Raw genomic sequence first — 21,521 nt, 5'->3', positions numbered from 1 at the left:
TCTTATCCTGGCTTTCCAATGGCATAATTGGAGCCATCAAATGGTGGAGGCCTATTGACTGAAAGGCTATCAAAATTTGATATCTTACAAAGCTTAGATCGATTAGCTCAGGAAATTAATCCAAAAGAAATACTAATTAAAAGAGAGTTATTAAGATCTGATACCACTTGAAAAGGCCGAGCTAAAAGTTCTAAAGTGGGGGTAAATAGGACTATGCCAAATTAAAAAATTAACAGTGAAATTTAAACAAATAAATAGAGATAGCGCATAAACAATTCCACAATGCTGAAATGAATAACAATCTCAAATGTACAAGTATTGAGAGGTTGATACAGAAGTTGTTCTAAGGACAACCTTACACCAGAAACTAAAGGTTTATGGTAGGACAACCTAATTCCTAGAACGGTCTGTGTATCAAACACTCAAATTGATACAGTGGAATAAAGAACTGATATAGAGGAATAAAGAAATAAATAGCAAAGGAAATAACTAAGCTATTTCAACATTCCCACACTTGCATTAAAGACATTACAACATTCTCCACAAATGCGTAAAGGGAAATTACAACATCCACAAAATGAAATATTCCATCGATCACCACAAGACCAGAAATTATAGTAGTTCGCTTGTGTGTACACCAACCGTTTAGAAAAACAGCCACACAACTACTCCACTCCTAATATCCTCATACAGTGGATATTAACGTTCACTATGAAATAGGTTTTTCAAGGTTCACTTAAAACCCTCACAATTGTGTCTTTCATGTGGGCTCACACAATTCAAAAACCCCACACTCTGAGTTTTCTAGATCACCTCAGATAAACCAAACAGAGATTTTCCTGGCATAATCTTAAAAACCAAATCAGAAATTTACAGAAAAGTAAATAAACTTATCTGGATATTCTCCTTTTGTTGCAGCCCGGAAGAACCAATTCGAAGTAGAAGTTCAATGTAGAAGTTCAATGTTCATACTCACTTGTGAAAAGGTTCTAAGTTTTAAATTGATTTTAAATTAAATCACCTTGGGCTAGCTTGATTTGATTTTGATTCCAAGAAATTAGAATACTTCAATCCGTCTTTCAAATAAAATTGGAATGCAAAATACAAAATCAAATGCAAAAAGCTAATTAAAGAGTATAAAATAAGAATTAGATAGCTTAAGAATATCACTAACTTATCTCTCAGAGCGGTGTATTGATTTTGCTTGAATTGAATATCAAACTCTGAATTTTGTACTCTATTTATAAGTGCAAAAATGGCATCTTCAACTGGTCCTGAGGTCAGCACGACTGGTCAAAGGACTAACAAACTTTTAAAACTTTGGACGCAATAAGATAAGGCTATTCCACGACTGGTCAAAGGACCTGCTCGACCGGTCGAGTGGTCTTCACGACCGGTCGAGTCCTGTCCATGACTAGTCGTGTGGAACTCAAATTAGTTGCTGGACTTTGAGTTGAGCCTGCAGGACTAGTCGAGCATTGTTCACATGACTAGTTGAGCAGTCTCTAGGACTGGTTGAGGCAATAATAGAAAATTTTAAAAATAAGTAACAAACTTAGGACTGGTCGAGGATTTCTTGGACTGGTTGAGCTAGTACTAGGACTAGTCGAACATAGTCTAAGACTAGTCGAAAAATAGTCTATGCACTTATAAAATGACTTACTTAAATTACGTATTTAAAATGACCTATCCTATGGTCAATCTAGGTTCATTCATACCTTGTAAGCAAAATATGAACATTGAATCTTCTTTTGCTTCAGTTGATAGTTGTTCTTTGAAGTTCACGAAGCTTGAGATCTTGACATATGATGAAGCTTGAACTTGAGACTTTTGAAGCTTGAATTTGACTAACATGGAAGCTTGAGCTTGAGGTACAAAGTAAAGAACTTTTTCTTGACTTGGACGAAGCTTTGAAAACTTGAACTATTGAAGCTTGAAAGATTGAATTAACACTTGGTATTGTACTTGAACATGAACATGTAATCTTACATTTGAAGTTCTTAAAGTAAAGACTTTTGATCTTGTACGTGAGATGCAATGTCTTGAATTTGTAGATGAGCTACAAAAGACATAGATTCCAAGAGGTTTTGGCACTGCAAAATTTAACAATAATAGGAACTAGAAAACATAACACTTGCAATATATTATAGTAAAAATTAAAATGTTAACATACTAGCATGCATAAATTCATTTACAAGCATCTAATCATTAATTGAGACCCTCAAGGGTCAATAAATGGAAACTTAGAGATAATGGTCTGCACCTTAAGAAGAAATCTCTGATTTTGAGCTCCTAGGGTTAGGGATTTGGGGAAAACGCTCCAAACCTAAATTCAAGCATAAGACTATAGTTAATGACACAGACTTAGTCCTAATTAAATATTAAACAATAAATTATGGCTTCATTAAATCAATTTGGTTGATCCTTCAACTTAGTTCGACAAATCGGGACTCGTAATCGGCGTACAATCGAAACCATAATGGAATAGGGCTCGATTAAACTCCCTCAAGAGTATGGACTGCTTTAATTGATAATTATGACTTAAAGCCCTAGTATACTCAATCCTAATATTAGGGTTTGTGAGAATCGACGAAAATAAAATGGAGTTTTTAACCCTAATGGCTCAAAATGAAATAAATGAAAGAAAGAGATGGAAAGACATGTAGGAAAATTTCTTACCTAGAAAGTAAGTGGAGAATCCCACCCAAAATCTTCGGATTCCATCCGCGGAAGACATGAGATCGTGAATAGAGGTGACGTCTTGTACGAATCCGGTGAGCACGGGGATTAGATGGTGTGATCCGGCACTGGGTCCCACCATCTCTCTCATTCCTCTCTTCTTCTCCTCCTCTTTCTCTCCTTGGCTTTGCGAATTCGTATGGGAGCAAATGAGGCCCCTAATTGACCTATTTATAGCACCAGATTTGATGTAAATGGCCTTAAGGGTTGGGTTTTTAGTATACTATCCTTATGGGAGGATTTTTCTAACCTCTATGGCCTACTATGGGGTGTACATGTTGATATACACTGTAGGATAGTTAGTCCTAATGATGTTCTACGTATGGATATGATCGGCCTGCCATTTGGATGCACCAATCAACAGATATGATTAGAAGTCCGTTTAATGGTCACCGATGGTCGATTGGGGCCGCGGCTATATGGATATGAGCAGAGAAATATTATTAACTCATGCCTCAAGTTTGGTTGTGATCGAACGGTCGAAAAGCCACAACTTTACGAACAAGCGAAAGGTCTATTCTACTTAAGTTTCAAATTCGGCCTAGGGGATTCGCGCATTCTAAGCACTTAGCTTCGGGCCCAAGTTGAGTCGTTCTAGACACTTTCTTAGTATGCCACCTATGATGGGCGTCAAGCCTAGTGAGACGGACATTATTCTATAGTTTCGGAACTAGTGGCCCACTAATGAGCGGTCTAAGGCTTGTTCAAAAAATCAAGGCATTTTTGAAATGAATTAGGTATCGAGATTTCTCTTGGGAAATGATTAGGGTTTGGATTAACTACATTCATAGTGTGGCCTATTTATAATTAGTGAAAGTGGAGATTTGGTCATGATTACTCTAAACTGTCGGTTTTAAGCTAAAAGAGTAACGAGGTTGATTTGGTCTATTAGTCAAGAACCAGGCCTTATCTAACTCGGCTTCGAGTAGATCTGAATGTGAAGGAGAGTTTATAGGGAGTGAAAATGAGTTGAAAAGGGGTAAAAGGGGGTTTAAAGGGGTGTACGGTCGTGTAGAGATGCCTCCCGCACGTGGGAGGGACCCACATGGTCTGGCCGGCGGCGGTGAGCCGCCGTCGTGGCGGTGCCGCCACGTTCCTCTGGAGCCTTCGGCAGTGCGCTGCTAATTTAGCGGTGGCCGGCCCACTGGGGTTTGTGGTTTCGCTCCATGGGACCCCCTAGGTCCCCCTAAATGTATCCGTTTCATCTCTAAGTTGAGTATGGTTTACATACTATAGTCTAGGGACTTTTTAAGCAGTGGTAGGTTGGTTAGATTTGGGCCCTATATAAACATATCATGGGAATAAACTTAATTTTAAGTGATTGGTTGGGTTCATTGGTTTTTTATGGTTGATCAATCTTATATATATAGTTCTTTATCGATACTAGCCGCATGTAAGCTCACCTCGAGTGTCAATGGTTTGTAAGTGATGACGTGGCTAGTGATTAAAAAAATTAAAGGATTTTTGACAAATCCAAAATAGTGAAAATTCAGGACATTACAATCTACCCCCCTTAAAAATAATTTCATCCTCGAAATTGCCTAAGGGTAATAAGGAAACATATTATCATTTCATTTGCTTAATTTTGTTGGTTTCAGGTTTATATACGTGTTAGGGTATATAATAACTACACTAACCTAGCTCATTGTGGTCTACCCCCCTTAAAATTTTCCACCTTTGAGGTTTGAAAACAAATGTGAAAATCATCATTATCGTACTAAGTGTATGATGATAAAGTTTACCTAAGGTGGTATATTCTGCTCTTCATGATTGGGCTAATACAAAAAATAGTTGTGGTAGGCTTTGATCCGATACATCAATTGTCCTCCTGATCAGGGCAGACAACTCATTGTATCCCTTTCTAATCCTGATGGATCTTAGTCTTCTGCTTGACCAAAGTAGTGAGTCCGTTGGTAGTCGCCCAGGATTGAGAATTGGGTTAAGCCGTAAATGCCTCACAGGAATATAGTTATGTAATTCTGAAATCTGAACATCATAAGTATTTAAGGAGTATTATAACTTATTAGGAGGTTCAAGCCTCATGTTTATAAGGTCATCCTTCGGGTCTTGTTCAAGGAGAGTTCTTATTTAACCAATGTTTAACTTAGTGGATAATAAATTCTTCCATGGTGCTTATAGTCAAAAGACTATACTAGAAGGATTTTTAATATCCTAAAATTATTTCTGTATGTCACCATTTCGATCATATGGCTAGTGGGTTATGGGCAAATCACGCTTTGGTTTCATAAATTTAAACAGGGAAGGAAGAATCGAAAGTTTTAAGGTATTCTGGAAGTTTAGAGTGATGGTGACATAAGGAATGCCGTAGAAAAGAAAAAAGGAAGAACATTATCTCCTTAAAGTGGTATGAACTTTGAATCCATAAGAGAATAAGAACCCAAAATATTTTAGTAAAGTTCGCTTTAAATACTAACTCACAGAGCTTTAAGCAATGAAATGAAACCCTACTTAAGAAGTCTAATTCGTCTAAGTTATAAATTATTTAAAATAATAAAATATACTAAAAATAAGAATTTAATTTAATCACCTAGGATGATTCGTAGGATCTTTGAAAGTAATTCTTAATTAGACTTCGAATCCTAAAACTTTATGATGAAAAAGAAACATCTGGTCCATCAGCAACTTTTAGTTGTAGAAACTTTCGGTTTCAATACATCTTTTGTTCATAACTTGTTTATCACTTTTAATTACTGGATAATTTTTTATGGTAATTCATTATTAATTTGACCCTTTTCATACAACATTCCAATCTATTTTAAGTTCCATAAAAATTATAAATTTTTTTAAGCATAAGTTATTTGAATCTAACGATTTTCTATAAGGTACTTAAATGTCTCTAATTCTTGTAACATTTCTTACACTTTTAGTAACTGAATTATTTTTAAAATTTTTATGATGATTTATCATTAAGTTTAAAGCTTTCCTACCAAATTTCATCTTATTTAGAGTTGTAGATAAGTTATTAAAATTCTAGAAGTAACCATTAACTGATGATTTTTGGATAGTTGTCAAATCACCCTAAATTTAACTATATTAGTATTTTTATTTTATTTATTTTGTTTATTTTTATATGAAAATATACTTATTAAGATTTAATTTAGCTTTTGAATCACCCCAATCGGAGTTATATTGAGGGAGATATGACTTTTTGAAGTTGGTCTAAAGAGGCAGAAAAATTGCAGAAAATCTAGCGGGTTGGGGTAGCTGGTGGTGGGCCGCTGACTGGCTGGTGGCGTCGCCCCCTTCTGGTGCCGGCAGCGGTGCGTTGCCGATTTGGCGGTGCCGCCGTGGTGCTCTAGTGGTCCTAATGGTTGTTCTGCCACTTGATATTTGAAATAAGTGTATCTCCCAATCCAGAATGAGTTACTCGACGTGCCATATATGAATTTGGGGTAAGAGAAGCTGATATTTCCAAATAACCTATTTATTTTATGAAATTCCATAATTTTAATGGTCAAAATTCTATTTTATTATTATTTTTACTATTTATAGCAAATTTTAGTTTAATTATAGCTTTTCATCCTTTGAGCTTTAGGATTTGTGTCTAATATGAAAGTACTTAGAAAGATTTGAAGAATAAAGTGGTAAAGCTAGATAGGACACTATAAATAACAAATTTACCATTTATATTAAGTTATGAATTCTAGAGAGTTTAAGTTGGAGTTTGACCCTGAAACTTCTTACAAGGTTTAATATCACTATTAAATTTTTCTATAATTTATTGCTATTTTCTTATTTTCTCTTGTGGATTCGAGGTATCTTTTGTAAGTGCTATGGTTGAAAGCCCCTTTATGTTATCAAATTTGTGGTGTTAAAAACATTTCTTGTACTTTATGAAATTACATAAATGCAAATGTTCGAGACACAGTATGGATGAAGCATGTATGGATGAAGTGAGTTTCAGTGTATGGATGTTGACTACATTAGTGAAGCACAATGCTCAACTCAAGATATGTCAAGTCACGACATTGTCTCGCAAGATTGACTTCGAAAGACAAGATATGTTTATAAGTCAAGACTCGAGAATATTCAACTGAATTTGTGCAAGTTACAAGTCAAGATTCAAGATTGTGTAATTGAAGCTTTTAAGGAAAAGCTACATTAAGATTTCAAGCTTCACTTTCTTTAAAGGTTACATATCTTAAGGGTTCAATGTCCTTACTTCACAATTAAGGTATCTTTGACCTTAGGTTGACCTTTAGAGTAGGTCATTCCAGATACATAATGTAAATGTTTTATATTTGGGAATCTGGTTTGCTTTAAGACTAGTCCTAGATCTTTCTCGACTAGTCCTAGCATTGCTTCAACCTGTCTAAGATTTTCCTGGACCAGTCGTAAGTTTGTTGCAAAAATTTGAAATTTTTTATTAAGCTTCGACCAGTCTTGGGGTCTGTTCGACTAGTCGTATGAACAGTGTCGACTGTTCCTTTGACCAGTCATGAACCTATGACTCAAACTACAGTGATGTATTTTTCTTGGCTTCGACTAGTCGTGAGCAACCTAAGACCAGTCGAAGGTGTCCTTCGACCAGTCGTAGACTATCTATGACCAGTTGTGAAACTGCTTTATCTTATCGCGCTCAAATTTTCAAATATCCGTCAGTTCTACGACCTGTCGTAGCGACTTCTGGACCAGTCTAAGATTTGATTTGCTTACCTATAAATAGAGCACGAATCTCAGAATATTTATCACTACTCAAGCAATTTTAATCTGGCCTTCTAAGAGATAAGTCTGTGCTTCATTTTAAGCTAAGTGTGCATATTTAATATTCTCTTTCTTTAGCTTTTTAAATTGATTTTGTTTCTTATATTCTAATCTGATCTGAAAAGAGGAAGTGTTATTTTTCTTTTTCTGGAATAAAAATCAATTAAAGCTAGCCTATTTTGGTTTAATTTAAAATCTATTAGAACCTAGAACCATTATAAAGTGAGTATTGGACATTGAACTTTGACATTCAAACCTCTACTCCGACTTGGTTCTTCCGGGCTGCTATAAAGGAAAAATTCAGGTATTTTACATTATTGTAATTTACATTCTATTTTTGGTTTTTTTTGAGATTAAGCCAGAAAAATCTCATTGTGTTTGGTTATCTGAGGAGAGCTAGAAAACTCAGAAAGTGTGGGTTTTTGGATTGTGTAAGCCCAAGTTAAAAAGACACAATTGTGAAGGTTTTAGGTGAACCTGTGAAACCTATTTTGATAGTGAATGCTAATATCCCTTGTGTGAGGATATTAAGAGTAGAGTAGCATTCTGTGTGGCTATTGTTTAATAGTTGGTAAACACATAGGCGAACCACTATAACTCCGTGTGTATTGTGGTTTGAATGTTTGCTTAATTTCCTATCTTTTATCATTTAAGTTGTGGAATGTATGTGTGGATGTGAATGTTGTAATTTTTACATTTCAAGCACAGTGGGGAATGTTGTAATAACTTAGATTTAAATTCTTGCAATTTATTTCAATTCCTTGCTATTTATTTATTCTTCTTCAGTTTGAGTTTTTGATACAAAGACCTTTCTAGAAATAAGGTTGTCCTACCATAAACTCTGATTTTTGGTGTAAGGTTGTCCTTAGAACAACATTTGTATCAACTTCTCAAGACTTGAATTTTGAGGTTGCTTTACATTCCTGTATTGTGGTTTGTTTTCTTTATGTTGTTGGCTATCCTATTTCTTATTTTCCGCTGTTAAAAGTTTTATTTGGCATAGTCCTATTCACCCCCTCTCTAGGACATATAGCTTGGCCTTTTCAAGTGGTATCAGAGCCAAATAGCTCATTTTTAATTCTTTATTCTTGGATTCATTTCCTGAGCTAACGATCTAAGCTATATATAAGATGTCAAATTTTAATAGCCTTTCAGTCACTAGGCCTCCACCATTTGATGGCTCCAACTATGCTTATTGGAAAGCTAGGATGAGGATTTTCCTCAAATCAATGGATGAGAGTATGTGGCAAGCCACAGTGACTTAATGGAACCCACCTAGCATGGAAGTGACCGGGATCGATGGTTCAAAATCAATGAGAGTAACACCGTATTTCTCATGGACTACTCTTCAGAAAAATGAGAGTAGTGCCAATGCAAAAGCACTAAATGCAATCACTTGCGCACTATCACTGGATGAGTTCAAAAGAATTATATCCTGTGATACTGTAAAGCAAGCTTGGGATATTTTAGAAATGACACACGAGGGTACTTCAATTGTCAAGAAATCTAAAGTCCAACTCCTCACAACCAAATTTGAAGAAATTCATATGGAGGAAAATGAAATGTTTATGGACTTTTATATAAGATTAAATGACATTGTAAACTCTATGTGGGGTCTTAGCGATAAAATTCCAGAAAGTAAAGTGCGTGCAAAGATACTACGCTCACTTCCTAAACGATTCAACTCTAAGGTAACCGCGATTCAGGAACTTCGTGATACGGACAATATGAGGGTAGAAGAATTAGTTAGTTCTTTACAAACCTATGAGTTAAACTTTAAAGCCCCTAAAAGTAAATCTATTGCCCTTAAATCTTCTAAATGTATTTCTCAAGATTCAGATTTAGAAAATTCTGAAGATGATATGGCTCTTCTTGCTAAAAGGTTTTACAAGATTTTCAAAAGTAAAAAGAGGGTTGATTTTCAAAATCTAATGACAAGAGATCGAAATCTAAGCCTCGAAAATCATTAAAAGATAGTCAATGTTACAACTGCAAAGAATATGGGCATTTAGCAAATAAGTGTCCTAAAAAGGGCAAACCTAAAAAGAAAGGAATGATGGCTACTTGGGATGAATCTTCTGACTCTGAAGCTACTTCTGAATTAGAAGATTTTAAAACCGAGTCAGGCAATGATAAGGCACTTATGACTCTAGCGAAGTTCACTTTTTTAGATCATGATGATTTAACTAGTGAAGAAAATCTGAATAGTGATCATGACAATGAAGAAGATCTTCAAGATGCTTACAATGCCCTATACAAGGAAAGTTGTAAAATTGTAGTAAAATTAAAACTTCAGAAAGAAAAGTTCTCGAAGCTTAAGGAAAATTTCGATTCTCTTGTTTTAGAAAAATCCCTCATTTCAGATAGTTTTGAAAAATCAAAATGCGATTTAGATTTCAAAACTTCCTTGATTGAAAACCTACAATCTGAAAATGAGAAACTTAAATTTGAAGTCTCTTCACTTTGGAGTTTAAAGGATACATGGAGGTATGCCCAGGGTGATTCGAAATTAGAAAAACTTCTGTCTGGATTAAGAAAATGTGGTGATCGATCCAGTCTGGGATACGATAGATATATTCCTCCTAAACAAAAGAATACTCCTCCTAAATTTGTGAAAGGAGAGTCTTCAAACTCAAAAGAAAAGAGTGCAAATCATAAGTTTTCCAAAGATTCTAAAACATTTCAATCTTTTAGAAATAACCTTATCAGATATAAGAATCAGAACCGAAATCCTTTAGCTGAAAAGATAGTTGATTTGCTTAAGGAGCTCTTAAAATCTAACTTAGTGGGTCATTACAACAAGAAGACTAACTATACTTCTAAATCCAAAACAGTTATGAAATGGGTTCCTAAGGTTACTTGCTTGGTTGCCCACACCGCTTTCAAAGCTACAAGTCATTCGAAGTGGTACCTTAATAGTTGATGCTCCAGGCATATGACAGGCGACAAGGCTTTATTCACCGATCTAAAAGATGTGACTGATGGATCAGTCACATTTGGTGATGGTAGCAACTGCAAGATTATTGGCCAAGGTACGGTTCAACTCTATAATCTCCCCTTATTTAAATTATTTTATATGTTGAGGGACTAAAACACAACCTGTTAAGCATATCTCAAATATGTGATAACAATCATAGTATGAAATTTTCTAATAAAGCTTGTAAAATTTTAAATAAAAAGGGTTCTATAATATTAACTGGTCGCAGGACTTCTGAAAACTGCTATATTGTAAGCGATGGTAGCTCATCTAAACAATTGTGTTACATGGTCCATACTGATGAGACTGAATTATGGCATAAACGCCTTAGACATGTACACTACCATAATTTATATAGATTGAGTAAGAGAGAACTAATAAGAGGTCTACCAAAATTACAAAAAGTAGACAAAATATGTGGTGAATGCCAGTATGGCAAGCAAACAAGGAGCTCTCACAAAAATCTGAACTCCAATGCCACATCAAGACCACTCGAGCTACTCCATATGGACCTTATAAGACCTACCAGGATGGAGAGTCGAGGAGGCAAAAAATACATACTGGTAATCGTGGATGATTTTACCAAATTCACTTGGGTAGCCTTCTTAAGGGATAAATCAAAAACCCTTGATGAAGTTAAAAAAGATTATCAAGCAGATCCAAACTGAAAAAAGGCTCTCAAGTCTGTAAGATCCATAGTGATCATGGATCTGAGTTCGAGAATAGCAATTTTGAGAAATTTTGTAACGATCAGGGAATATTGCATGAATTTTCTGCACCCAAAACACCACAACAAAATGGAATTATGGAAAGGAAAAATAGAGTGCTTTAAGAAATGGGAAACTTAATGTTGAATAGTATGAAGCTCCCTAGAAATCTTTAGGCTGAAGCCATAAATACTGCATGCTATATTATCAACCGAGTGTATACATGTAAGTCTGATAATAAAACTGCTTATGAACTTTGGTTTGATAAAAAGCCTACTGTCAAATACTTTTGGGTTTTTGGCAGCAAGTGCAATATTTTACGTGACCGTGAAAATTTAGGAAAGTTGGATACAAAGAGTGATGAAGGGATCTTCTTAGGATACTCTTTAAATAGTTGGGCATATCGTGTTCTGAACAACAGGACTGGTGTGATTCAAGAGTCCATCAATGTAGTAATTGATGATCACTTGAATACACCTGCCCTAAGTTCAGATAATGATGAAGTTCTTTTGATTGACAAACCAAATACTTCATCAAATCAAGTTAATTCTAAACTAAGGACTGTCAAAGATCATCCAACCAATCAGATACTTGGAAACCCTCTCACTGGTATGCGCACTCGTAGACAATTAGAAGACATGTAACTACGTGTGTTTTACATCCCAGATTGAACCAGTAAATGTAAAAGAAGCGCTTTCTGATGAAAACTGGATAGTAGCTATGCAGGAAGAACTTAATCAATTTGTTCAAAATGATGTCTGGTATCTTGTTCCTAGACCTAAAGATAAACATATTATTGGAACAAAGTGGATTTTCAAAAATAAGTCTGACGAACTTGGTCATATTATTCGAAACAAGGCAAGACTGGTTGTTCAAGGGTACACTCAAATAGAAGGTATTAATTACGATGAAACCTTTGCCCCAATTGCTTGCCTTGAATCAATCAAACTTTTCATATCCATTGCATGCTTTAAAAAATTTAAAATTTATCAAATGGATGTAAAGAGTGCCTTTTTGAATGGCGATTTACATGAAGAAGTATATGTTGAACAACCTACAGGGTTTGAAGACCCTAAGCTTACTGATCATGTATACCATCTTAAAAAGGCTCCATATGGTCTTAAACAAGCTCCCAGGGCATGGTACAAAAAATTGACCAAGCTTTTACTAAGTCATAATTTTCAAATGGGGAGTGTCGATAAGATGCTCTTTGTTAAGAAACATAAGATGATATCTTAATGGTTCAAATTTATGTTGATGATATTATCTATGGATCAACATGTACTAATATGACTGTTGAGTTTGTAGATTTGATGAAATCAAAATTTGAAATGAGCATGGTTGGGGAATTAAATTATTTCCTAGGGTTGCAAGTAAAACAACAATCTGATGGTATTTTTATTTCTCAAACCAAGTATGCCTTGAACCTGATTAAAAGGTTCGGATTTGAGAATGGTAAGAATTTTGATACTCCTATGCGTACAAATATAAAACTCTCAAAAGATTCTGTTGGTAAAAATGTGGATCCGAAATTATATCGGAGTATGATTGGTAATTTATTGTATTTAACTGCTAGTAGACCTGATATTGCTCTAAGTGTTGGTATTTGCGCTAGATATCAGTTTAATCCTAAAGAATTGCACTTGATTGCTGTTAAGCGAATTAAAAGATATGTTGCAAGTATTGTCAATCTCGGTCTCTGGTATCCACATGAGACTAGTGTTCAATTAGCTGGGTGCTCGAATGCTGACTGGGCTGGTAATCTTGATGATAGAAAATCAACCAGTGGTGGTTGCTTTTATATCGGAAATTATTTAGTTTCTTGGTTTAGTAAGAAACAAAGTTCTATATCACTTTCAGCTGCTGAAGCTAAATATATCGCAGCTGGTAATGCATGTACGTAGCTTGTTTGGATGAAACGTATGCTAAGTGATTATGAAATTATATAAGATTCTATGTTATTATATTGTGATAATTCCAGTGCCATAACTATTTCAAAAAATCCAATTCAACATTCTCGTACTAAGCACATTGACATTAGATTTCATTATATTCATGAATTAGTAGAAGAAAAGGTTATATCTTTGGAATATATCCCTACCGAGAATCAACGTGCTGACATTTTCACTAAATCACTCGACAAAAGAAGGTTTAACAAAATGAAATTTGATCTTGGCATGTGCATTCTAAAATGATTATTTATGCCTACCTTGTATCATATTGTATATATTTGCTAGTTTAGACTTCAATTTTTGTGAAAATGTAGGAAATTAGATTTTTATGGTGGTGCTCGACCAGTCGAGGATTTCCTCGACCTATCTTATTACAACTGGTCGTAAAAAAACCCATGACCAGTCGTAAATCACGCTGATTGACTTAAATTGGAGAAAATTTCATTTCTTCCTTATTTCAACTTTCTTCTCCAACAAGCCGATGCTCGACCAGTCGAACCCACCTTCCAAATCCATCGAGGTTAGTATTCCATTTTCTTATTTCTTATGGATTTGTGCCAAGTTTGCTTCTATCTCTTACTTGAAGTTGTCTATTTCTAGTTTTGTTGAGATTTGGAGTTTTTCTTCACCCAAATTTGATTTGAGAAAATCCATTTCTCAATCCATTACAACTTTTTGTTTCTTTCAAAACTTTGTTGCATATGGCATCTAGAGGAAGAAAGACAACATCCCACGGTCCATCTTCTTCCAAATCTACTCCTATAACCAAGCGTCATCTTCGGTTCTACGAAGAAGATCCATCTTATGTACGGGACATTAGATTGAGGAATGTTATTGTAGAACGTCATGTTTCTATAGATCACGTTGCACTGTATGATATCCTTCCTATTCTTTAAACTGTAGGTTGGGATAACTTATTGCGTTGGGGTGGGCTAGCATACCGGTCCATTGCCCAGTCCACATTCACTTGCATAAGTGAGTTTTCATTGAAAAATTTAACTTTTAAAATAGCCACAAGAGGACCTTTTGACGTTGATCGTCATTTAATTTCAGCTCTTATGGAAATTCCTGTGAATGATGAGGGCATTCTCATCCATATCTTATCTGAAAAATCCTCAGAAACTGAAAAACGTATGCTCACTAGAGCCTTATGCAATTTGGACGTACATTGGATGCATAAAGGGAATGCGCTCCCCTCAAAGTTTTTGTTACCTAAATACAGAGTTCTTCACAAAATCTTTGTGTCTAACTTATATCCTCGATCTGGTAATAAATCTGAATTGACGTCCTTCATGGTTCGTGTTCTTCATTCTGTTGCCAGAGGTGTTCATGTTTGTTTACCATCCTTGATTCGTCACTCCATTATGCAGTTTCGACTCCATCCAGGTCACAGTGACATCCCTTTTACTTATTTGATGACTGTGTTGGTTACACATATGTTGGTCGACATGCCTGTTAGAGAGGCCCTGATCCATCATCTGATATTTAACTATTCTAACTTTAATAAGATGAGGTTGGATTTGCTTCTTGGCCAAGATGATGGTAATGGTGGTGTTGAAGCTGGAAATGTGGAGGATGCTGGTGATCTTCCTCTTGATAACATTAACATGGATGATATTTTTGAAGAACTTGAATCTGATTCTGCTAATGATCCAGATTATGAGCCTTCTGAGTTTGATGCATGTTTACGTGCTTTGGAGGAGAAGGTTGAGAATATGCATGTTACTAATGTCACGTAGTTCAAATATATGCGCAAATATCTTAGGCATTTAAACAAGGGCATGCATTAACTTGATCCTTCCATCCCTGCTCCTTCATCTGACTCAGATTAGTTCTTTTTATTTTACTAGACTGTAATAACATTATTACTCTTCTTCTCTCTCTGTTTGTGAGATTGTTACTGCTTTTGACTTATCTTTGTTTATGGATTATTTTTTTTACTCTCTCTTTCATTTTAACTCCTCCGCCATTTGATCATTGCTTCCTTTGTCCTATTTGAATGGCTGTCTGATGGATGTCTATGGTATTGGATTTATGTGATGTATGTTACTCAGGGGGAGTATGTGCAGGTATGTGCAGAGGTGGTCTATATGTTGAATTGATTATGAATGTGGGCCAGTTAATAATAACTGGTGCATGACTCTTGAATCATATATTCTGATTTATGTAATATATCTTGAAAGTGTGTTTTGTCACTAATTTGACAAAGGGGGAGATTGTAAGTGCTATGGTTGAAAGCCCCTTTATGTTGTCAAATTTGTGGTGTCAAAAACACTGCATGTACTTTGTGAAATTACATAAATACAAATGTTCGAGACATAGTATGGATGAAGCATGTATAGATGAAGCGAGTCTTAGTGTATGGATGTTGACTACATTAGTGAAGCACAATGCTCAACTCAAGATATGTCAAGCCACGACATTGTCTCGCAACATCGACTTCGAAAGACAAGACATGTTTACAAGTCAAGACTCGAGAATGTTCAACTAAATTTGTACAAGTTACAAGTCAAGATTCAAGATTGTGTAATTGAAGCTTTTAAGGAAATACTACATCAAGATTTCAAGCTTCACTTTCTTTAAAGGTTACATATCTTAAGGGTTCAATGTCCTTACTTCACAATTAAGGTATGTTTAACCTTAAGTTGACCTTTAGAGTAGGTCATTTTGGATACATAATGCAAATGTTTTATATTTGGAAATTTGGTCTGCTCTACGACTAGTACTAGATCTTTCTCGACTAGTCCTAGCACTGTTTTGACCTGTTTAAGATTTTCCTGGACTAGTCGTAAGTTTGTTGTAAAAATTCAGAATTTTTTATTAAGCTTCGACCAGTCCTGGGGTTTGTTCGACCAGTCGTATGAACAGTGTCGACTGTTCCTTCGACCAGTTGTGAACCTACGACTCAAACTAAAGCGATGTATTTTGCTTGGCTTCGACTAGTTATGAGCAACCTAAGACTAGTCGAAGGTGTCCTTCGACCAGTCGTAGACTACTTACGATTAGTCGTGAAACTGCCTTATCTTATTGCGTTCAAATTTTCAAATATCCGTTGGTCCTATGACCCGTCGTAGCGACTTCTGGACCAGTCGAAGATGCTATTTGCTTACCTATAAATAGAGCACAAATCTCAGAATATTTATCACTACTCAAGCAATTTTAATCCAACCTTCTGAGAGATAAGTTTGTGCTCCATTTTAAGCTTAGTGTGCATATTTAATATTCTCTTTCTTTAGCTTTTTAAATTGATTTTGTTTCTTATATTCCAATCTGATCTGAAAAGAGGAAGTGTTATTTTCTTTTTTCTAGAATCAAAATCAATTAAAGCTAGCTCATTTTGGTTTAATTTAAAATCTATTAGAACCTAGAACCATTATAAAGTGAGTATTGGACATTGAACTTTGACATTCAAACCTCTACTCTGACTTGGTTCTTCCGGGCTGCTACAAAGGAGAAATCCAGGTATTTTACATTATTGTAATTTACATTCTATTATTGGTTTCTTTTAAGATTAAGCCAGAAAAATCTCATTGTGTTTGGTTATCTGAGGAGAGACAGAAAACTTAGAAAGTGTGGGTTTTTGGATTGTGCAAGCCCAAGTTAAAAAGACACAATTGTGAAGGTTTTAGGTGAACCTGTGAAACCTATTTTGATAGTGAACGCTAATATCCCCTGTGTGAGGATATTAGGAGTGGAGTAGCATTTTGTGTGGCTATTGTTTAACAGTTGGTAAACACACAGGCGAACCACTATAACTCGTGTATTGTGGTTTGGATGTTTGCTTAATTTCCTATCTTTTATCATTCAAGTTGTGGAATGTATGCGTGGATGTGAATGTTGTAATTTTTACATTTCAAGAATAGTGGGTAATGTTGTAATAACTTAGATTTAAATTCCTGTAATTAATTTCAATTCCTTGCTATTTATTTATTCCTCTTCAGTTTGAGTTTTTGATGCAAAGACCTTTCTAGAAATAAGGTTGTCCTACCATAAACTCTGGTTTTTGGTGTAAGGTTGTCCTTAGAACAACATTTGTATCAATTTCTCAAGACTTGAATTTTGAGGTTGCTTTACATTCCTGTATTGTGGTTTGTTTTCTTTATATTGTTGGCTATTCTATTTTCTTAGTTTCCGGTATTAAAAGTTTTATTTGGCATAGTCCTATTCACCCCCCTCTAGGACATATAGCTTGGCCTTTTCATCTTTATGAGGAGCCTAGAGAAGCTCCATGGATTTAGAGTAGTTGTCTTCTTAAGGAAGACGGTGATAGACTTCATTACGCCCATTCCTTTTCTTTGCTTTTTAGACCTTTCATTTTCCTATGTGCTCATTTAGGAGGGTGGATTTGGAAACCTCTGGACTTGGAACCTCATGGATTTGAAATCCTCTTATTGTGTATGAAACCATTGATTTGGAATAAACTTTAATCCAAAAGTAGTTATACATGGTATATTTAAAAAGGTTTAAATTTAATTACTAAATCAACTTTAATATTTCTAATTAGTGAACGTATGTAATGTTTGATCTAATAGTTGTAATAATCCCATTGAAATATATACTTTGCTTGAAAATGATGAAATTCGAAGTATTGGAGGGGCCACAGGCACAAGATCATGTCCGGGTGACTAATAAACTACTTTTAACTGCTGATTTACTTGGACAATGTTTAGATGACACTGATCATTATATTAAAGCTATTATAGTGATGCAATTGATAATCCAGTTGTTTAAGGATTCATTAGTGGGCCATGTGCTCATGAGTCTTAGTGGGATCGTATCGCACTAACGGTTATGAATGGACACATCCATTGGGAACGGGGTATTCTTGATTCCATTTAGTCATGTCATACATTGTAAACATACATGATCAGTCGGCTAGTAGACTAATTTGATTGACCTGGGAGAACCACGATAAAACCGGCATTGGGTGCAAGCAGCCCATGTTGTCCAGCTTCTTTCGGTCGTCCGTGTTCAACCCGTGTCGATTGAACAAGCCTAGAGTGGCCGCCTTAACTTGGGCCACTCCTTTTAGTTCAGGTGGTTAGCCAACTGACCCAACATTGTAACAATCCTAAGTATCGCTATGGAATAACACTATATCACATAATTATAACATAAGTTTCACTACACAATCACTTAGGCATTTCATCGAACATGTGAGCATCCATAGTGTACTACATTCACTAAAGCATTAAATCAAGCATACGAACACACATAAAGTAATACAACCACCTAAGCATTAAATCAAGCATGTAAATATCGACAAAGCAAGATATTCCACCACTCAGACATTTCATCAAACATGTGAGCATCCATATCTAAGCAATAATATATATTATAGTAAAAATTAAAATGTTAACATACTAGCATGCATAAACTTATCTATAAGCATCTAATCATTAACTAAGACCCTCAAGGGTCGATAAATGAAAACTTAGAGATAATGGTCTGCACCTTAAGAAGAAATCTCCAATTTTGAGCTCCTAGGGTTGGGTATTTGGGGAAAATGCTCCAAACCTAAATTAAAACATAAGACTATCGTTAATGACATGGACTTAGTCCTAATTAAATATTTAATAATGAATTATGGCTTAACTAAATCAATTTGGTTGATCCATCAACTCAGTTCGACAAATCGGGACTCGTAATCAACGTACAATCGAAACCGTAATGGAATAGGGCCCGATTATGACTCCCTCAAGAGTATGGACTGCTTTAATTGATAATTATGACTTAAAGCCCTAACATACTCAATCCTAATATTAGGGTTTGCGAGAATCGATGGAAATAAAATGGGGTTTCTAACCCTAATGGCTCAAAATGAGAGAAATAAAAAAAAAGATGGAAATACATGTAGGGAAATCTCTTACCTAGCAAGTGAGTGGAGAATCCAACCCAAAATCTTCGGATTCCATCCGCGGAAGACATGAGATTGGGAATAGAGGTGAGGTCTTATACGAATTCGGTGAGCATGGGGATTGGATGGTGTGATCCGTCACCGGGCCCCACTATCTCTCATTCCTTTCTTCTTCTCCTCCTGTTTCTCTCCTTGGCTTTACAAATTCGTATGGGGGCAAATGAGGCCCCCCAAATGACTTATTTAAAGCACCAGATTTGGTGCAAATGGCCTTAAGAGTTGGGTTTTTAGTATACTAGCCTTATGGGAGGATTTTTCTAATCTCTAGGGCTCACTATGGGGTGTACATGTTAATATACACTATAGGATAGTTAGCCCTACTGATGATCTACGTATGGATCTAATTGGCCCACCATTTGGATGCGTCAATTAACGGATATGATTAGAAGTCTGTTTAATGGTCACCAATGGTCGATCGGGGCCATTGTTATACAGATATGAGCAGAGAAATATCATTAACTCATGCCTTAAGTTTGGTTGTGATCTAACGGTCGAAAAACCACAACTTTACGAAAGAACGAAAAGGTCTATTTCATTGAAGTTTCAAATTTCGGCATAGGGGATTCGCGCATTGCAAGCACTTAGCTTTTGGCCCAAGTTGAGCCGTTCTAGGCACTTTCTTGGTTCGCCACCTGCGATGGGCTTCAAGCCCAATGGGACAGACATTATTCTATAGTTTCGGAACTAGTGGCCTCACTAACGAGCAGTCTAAAACTTGTTTGAAAAATCGAGGCATTTATGGAATGAATTAGGTATCGAGATTTCTCGTGGGCAATGATTAGGGTTTGGATTAACTACATTCATAGTGTAGTCTATTTATAATCAGTGAAAATTGATATTTGGTCATGAATACTCTAAATTGTCAGTTTTAGGCTAAAAGAGTAATGGGGTTGATTTGGTCTATTAGTCAAGAACTAGGCCTTATCTGACTCGGCTTCGGGTAAATTTAAGAGTGAAGGAGGATTTATGGGGAGTGAAAATGAGTTGAAAAGGGGTAAAAGGGAGTTTAAAGGGGTGTAGGGTCATGTAGAGATGCCTCCCGCACGTGGGAGGGACCCACATGGTCAAGCCGCCTGCGGTGTCGCCACATTCCTCTGGAGCCTTCGGCGGTGCGTCGCCGATTTGGCAATGGCCACCCCCCTGGGGTTTGTGGTTTCACTCCGTGGGACCCCTTAGGTCCCCCTAAATGTATTTATTTCATTTCTAAGTTGAGTAAGGTGCACGTACTGTGGTCCAGGGGTTGTTTTTAATCAGTGGTAGGTCGGTTAGATTTGGGCCCTATGTGAACATATCATGGAGATAAACTTGATTTTAAGTGATCGGTTGGGTTCATTGTTTTTCTATGGTTGATCAATCTTATTTCTATGGTTCTTTATCGGTACCAGCCACGTGTAAGCTCACCTGAAAGCATCAATGGTCCGTAAGTGATGACGTGGCTAGTTGTTAAAAAAATTAAAGGATTTTTGACAAATCTAAAATAGTGAAAATCCAGGACGTTACAAAGAGGCTCCCAATGTTTTCCATCTGTCTATAAATTTCTCCACAGGTTCCTCTTCTCTCTACCGTACAGAAGCTAACTCTGTAATGCTAACGTCGTGTTTTGATGAGAAGAAATTTGACATAAAAGTGTCCTGCATTTGTTCCCAAGTGTGTATCGATCCTAAGGTCAAACTAGAATACCATCAGAATGCCTTACTTGTTAGAGAAGATCCGAACAATCATAGACAATATTGTAGTATCGTAAAGAAATTTCCCATACTGGTGATGAAATGCATCAAATGTTCTTTTGGTGATCTGTCCCCATTAAACTTCTGAAAGTCTAGATGCTTGAAGTTAACTGGAAATGGGACGTCTTCCACTTCCCTTGGATATGGTGTTTTATATCTGAATCGACCAACATTCTCACGCTCCCTTTCTGTTCTGACAGCTTCCTCAACAATTTGTCGTACATCCGCTTGAGTTATGGTTCTCATTACTGGAGTAGATCTGAGTGATCCTGCCACTGGTGGCTGAAAACCTTCAAGTTGGTGTTCTTGTTTGTTCATCATGCCCATCATTGAAGGAGCCGCCATCTGGGCTACATTGTGCATGAGAGTTGCTAAAGCTTCTCTAAGATTTCTATACTCTTCTATCAGTGTTCTCTATGCATGTACCATTTCATTCATACGGTCCTTTATAGTCGGTATAGTTCCCCGATTTGTTCTGGCCATGTGTATTGCGGCTTCCTCACTTCCTAATGAAGTTGTGGTCAGAGTGGGATGGGAATATATTGATGTGATAGGGCTTATGAAGAGGGGAGTCTTATTCGATTTTCCTGTGTTTCCACTGCAACTGATTAATTGGGGTGATATAGAAGTAGGTGAACTTACGAGTAGTGCCTTACCCTTTTGTTCTTTTGTCCATTGGACTCTTGAGGTAATCAGAGTCGGGAAGTCACGCGATGTTAACTGTGGAGCTGTTTGCCCAGGATATATCATAGGAGGGGCAAGTTCGGGATTCTTCTT

Source organism: Magnolia sinica, chromosome 16, assembly GCF_029962835.1.
Source record: "Magnolia sinica isolate HGM2019 chromosome 16, MsV1, whole genome shotgun sequence".
NCBI lineage: Eukaryota > Viridiplantae > Streptophyta > Magnoliopsida > Magnoliales > Magnoliaceae > Magnolia > Magnolia sinica.
Note: the sequence above shows the minus strand (reverse complement) of the source record.